The sequence below is a fragment of the Alligator sinensis genome, unplaced genomic scaffold, assembly GCF_000455745.1.
Source record: "Alligator sinensis unplaced genomic scaffold, ASM45574v1 scaffold560_1, whole genome shotgun sequence".
NCBI lineage: Eukaryota > Metazoa > Chordata > Crocodylia > Alligatoridae > Alligator > Alligator sinensis.
The window spans coordinates 4502746-4507602 of record NW_005841837.1 but is presented as its reverse complement, the minus strand read 5'-3'; the positions used below and the strand labels follow the sequence as shown (position 1 = coordinate 4507602).

At 45.7% G+C, this 4857-nt stretch overlaps 1 pseudogene; it reads left to right on the top strand.

The window, feature by feature from the left end:
• The first annotated feature begins 2094 nt into the window (after positions 1–2094).
• Positions 2095–4152, top strand: LOC112550128 (annotated as a pseudogene).
• The last annotated feature ends 705 nt before the right edge of the window (positions 4153–4857 follow it).

Sequence of the window (4857 nt, the reverse complement as noted above, 5' to 3'; positions counted from 1 at the left end):
ACCCCACCATACCTCCTTGGATCCTGGTTTGGTGGAGCAGCTGGTGTTCCTCAAGGTGAACATCCCGTTCCTAGGGTTCCCTAAGCTCCAGATGCAGCTTGGAGTGGGGTGAGTGAGTGCCACCCTTCTCTCCCCATCTACACTTTCTTCTTTTATTTACCTTTGGGTTTCACAATGATTTAGCGCCCCACTCTCAGAGCTGGAGGGGGCACTCACTGTATCACAAGCCAGCAGGGGTAGAATATGTCCCTGCTGAGCTCCTGTGCCAGGACGAACTTGGAGGTATGGTCAGGGGCTGTGGAGAAGGAGGAGGTCCCAGGTCCTGAGCATGACCAGTAAAACTGCACCCTGCCAGGGTCAAGAGGTCTGGTGGGACTGCAAGTGGTGTGGTAGCCCCAGAAAAATGCCAGGATCAAGGATCTTCTTGGTGAAAAGTTGGTAGGAGGCGCCTTATAACCTCCAGCCACCACACACATGTAGTCATGGCTGGGAAAAGCCCAGACCTGTCACATCTTTGACAGGCCTGAGGCTTGCTGGTTGCAGTGGAGTTGTGAGACTCCAGGTGAGTTCAGCTTAGCAGCCTGGGATGCCAGCTTCGGGTTGAAAACCCTTCATCAGGCTGAGGAAGCACCTGCAGTTTGTGTGAGTGCTCTTCCTGGATGGAAGGAATAGTAAAGCCAGAGGCTGGCATGAAATGCAGGCAAAAAATTCCCTTTGAGGATCAGGCCTTAGGGATTGGAGACAGGTAGTTGGGTGTTCTTGTCTTTGATAAATTTTCGGTGTGCACTCATTCTAGCACACAGTTGTTGCTCAGTGTCTCCTACATATTTTCCATCAGGGCACCAAGTCCTGGGACCTACCATGTCAGGTAAGAAGTTAGGGCATGGGGAGGTGTCAAAACTGGAAGATAAAGTGCACCTGCCATGACATGTATTGTTGTGCAGGACTCGCCCGCCCAAATGGCATTGTTCCGCACAATCTTCCATGTTCTTTTCGGAAACAAGTGAACAGGATATAATGCTAGAAGATGTGCTGTGTTGGGATGGGTTGCGTGACGGACACTCTTTTCTTAACACCAAGGGAAACAACGGCATGACCAATCTACAGAAGGCACTACAGCCCGGTGGCCACAGATTAGTAGATAGCAGCTTTGACCCAGTTCTGCGAAGTGCAAAATGGGGGCAAAACTATTTTCCTCCTGCACTAGGGGTGAGGGTGCTCATTAGCAAACACCTGTGCCATCCTTGAAAAACATAAAAGCTGCACAGCAGACAGAGTATTTAGATGCCTCATCGTGAGAAAAAGCAGAGGGCGGCACTGCCAGGGAGAGTACAACTTTTGAGTTTTGGTAGGAGATGGATTAAACATCTGCAAATTAATTGATTCTTTTTCCGCATAGAGAAGCGAGCTAGTTGATAAGTGTTTTCTTGGGGGGCGGGGAGCAGGGTGTGAAAGATAGTCTCAATGTCAGGCCTAAGCACCTATTCAAATATGGGATGTGAGATTTGCTGTCGTTTCCCACTCAGAGTGTGGCAGAGTCTCTGGACCTGTGTCTAGAGACTCTGCCAAAAGGTGGCCAGAGCTGTATCCAACTTCTTGCCCCCCTGACACTTGTGGTAGGGTCAAATGGCAAAATTAGGTCATCTCTCGGCTCATGTGGGAGAACCCTGGCCCCGCTGAAATCAGAGACAAACCTCCCCTGGCCTTCAGGATGGTCAGCGTTTTGTTCCATGGTCTTCATGTCGGCCTTTCAGAAACAAACTCGGGGAGAAGCAATGCTGATCCTAATTTGCCCTTCACTGACCTTTCCTGAACTGGCTGTTTCTTTATTTCCTATATTTATTCTGTTAGATTTATATTCCACCCTGACCCCAGCCTTCTTTTTTGCCCGGCAGGGGGTCGGACTCAATGATCTGTTGAGGTCCCTTCCGACCTGAGCATCTATGAATCGATGTCACTTTTCATGAGAGGCTATTATTATTTATCCTAAAAGTTTGGATCACACCCAGTAGACCGCTGTTGCCCTGTGCAAAAGGGAGAATGAAGGAATTAACCTTTACTGTCCTTTCTCATTTGTTCCTGCTACACAAGAACAAGACCAAGGAGATGAGCGATGCAGTTACGAATATGATGACATGGTTTGTGGATGAAGTAACAGATATCATCTATCCTGCAACAATAGAATATGAAGAGAGAAAAATAATTGAGAGAGATATGAGACGATGAGGCCAATGCCAAAAAGTGTGTGCGCACAGGCAGAAAGATAACACTCAGCAGCTCACCAGGATGTGGGAATAAAGGGAGTAGAGGAAAACTAACCTCACTTTTTTCTCAACAGTCACCTGGCCTATCTCCAAGTCTTGCCACAGAGTTTTGGGAAGACAATCTTCCCGAGACTGAACTGGCAGCAGTACCTCCTCATTCGGCTAATAATCTCTCTCATTTGTGCAGGGAGAGTATGTGCATGGGAGCTCTGCTTGAGCATCCCAGGCAGAATTTCCAAGCTGAGCAATTTCCCCATGGCCAGTTACTTTCAATACAAATCCACACAAAAAGATGGCCAATTAGAAACCCATCTCACTAGGGAAGATATTTCTTCTGACGTTACACAAGATCACCCTAAAACAGGGAATCTTAGAAAATTATTTTCACTGATCAATGCCCAGGAAAGAGAACTCAGTTCTGGGGAACAAGTCCAAAAGGAAGGGCAAATGTCACGACAGCTTCAGGTCCCCAAGCTTGTACAACCTACCTCAGAAGGCATCAGAAAGCTGCATTACCGTGCAGGAGCTCTGGGGCTTAAATCTTCTGCATCCCCCCAGGACATATTTACCAAGCTAAGGGCACTTCAGTCAAGCAAAACTCAACCCCAGATTGGCAAACAGCTTACGAGAAACCCTTCTTGTCATCATGCAGACAAATATTCCCTGAAGAGGAAGCACCACTGCCAAGATACACCATTGAGCCTCAGCCCTTGGAGTCACTTGCTGGTATTTATGTTGATGCCGTTTTGAAAAACACATATGATGACCTAAGGAACAAATATGTCCCTTCCCAAAATGTACTTGCTCAGGACAGTGCGATCCCAAATTATTCACTCTAGTTTATCTGACCTTCTGCATGAAATTGCTTCTAAAGTCACAGTTTATAAAAACATGAAAAGCAACAAGAGTGTGTCAGCAGAGGGGTTAAGTGTTTTGAGAAGGAGAAAAATTACTGATCACCAGCCCTTAGCAAAAGCACCCCCTTCAGCTCTGTATAAACCTCTAGAGCCTGGCAAAACTGATGAAAAGCTTTTAGAGGATGCTACCAAAAGCACCTCCCAGTGCCAAAGTCACACACCATCTACTCCGGAGGTTTGCCTCAGATATTCAGAAGATATAATCAGCAGGCTTTTTTCTGATATTCTCCCTGCCGCTGTCAGCACATCTTCCTCTAAAGAAAAGAAAATGGAGCTTGCAAAATTTGACTTGCTTCACCTGAAGGTAATCAGACAAGTGATGGCAAAAATCTCTATAGATACTGACACTTGTAGCCAGCATACTGAACATCCACATGCCAGAGAGGATGCTGTGATTCAAACCATTGCTGATTTGGTTTATGACAAGCTTTTGGCACAGTTTCAGTATCAAGTCAACATGCAGAACTGTTTAAGAAATGGGTGCCTGGTTATTTTCGAAGCTCTTTGTTACTTGGTCTTCCAAGAGATTTCTGGGAGTCCACTGCAGAGCAATCTTTCTGGAGAATCATGACTTCACCACCATGCTGAAGCTGACAATATTGTTGGAGATACACTAAGAGATGTTACTGAGCCTCTGGAGAACCCAAACAGCTTACCATGAGACCTTAGTAAAATAGTTCCTCTTATCATCGAAAGAGTAGCTGCAAATCTTCTGTCCACGTTTTCTTCCCTCTTTCCCATTGTGGATTTGGATGCTGAAAAGACTTTGTTACTGAAGGATGCAGCTAGAAAAATACTACAGGCTTTGTAAGTACTCCTCTCAAAAGGGCAGATGAACATGAATGAACACATCAGTGAAGAAGATCTTTTACCCACTGAAGACAGCCAGGCGATGAGAGACCTGTTCAATTCAGCTTGCACAAGCACTGCAGAACCTGCTGATTCTGGCATTTTTGTTGGCAGACACCTAACAAATCAGAAAGATATTTTAGTTCACAGGATAGCAGCTTCAATAGCAAAAGAAGTTGCCAAACCTGAGTTTCAAGCCAGGTCAGAGGATACTTCATCTTCAGCAACAGAAGGTGTGAAGATTGCTGACAAACTTCCTAGTGATCTTGACATGATAAAGGAGATGCCAAAACCAACTCTAAATCCATGCATTCCTGTGGTACCGTGACATTTGTGGAGGAAATATTAAGTAAATTCCTGTCAAAAGTTTTATTTTCAACTGTTGGCAGAAGCCCACATCACAAGAGATGTTTATCAACAGCCGAAATGAATGCATTTGCTGAGAATCTGAAACAGGCCATGGAAGAAGGCCTGTCCAGACATCAAGTCAACCTTGCGGCAGCTACAGGGAAAAAACCACTGCTATGTCCAGAGCAGGAAGAAGCACTTAATCAAGTTGTACTTTCGACTTCCAGGATTGTGTTACAAAGATCTGGATCTGAGCAAGACCTGTACAATGATGTAACAGGTTTCAACGCATGTTTTCCTCAAGACATGGTTCTGTCATAATTGAGGAACTCTCCGATCGCCTCCTTTTACGGGTGGTGAGTGACCAACTGAGCCAAAGTATGATGGACTCAAACAGAATTGTTGACAAGGCTCTTTCCTGTGTGTCTATTAGTGCAGAGCCTAAGACAGGGAACTCTGAAGAGGCAATCCCAGGTACA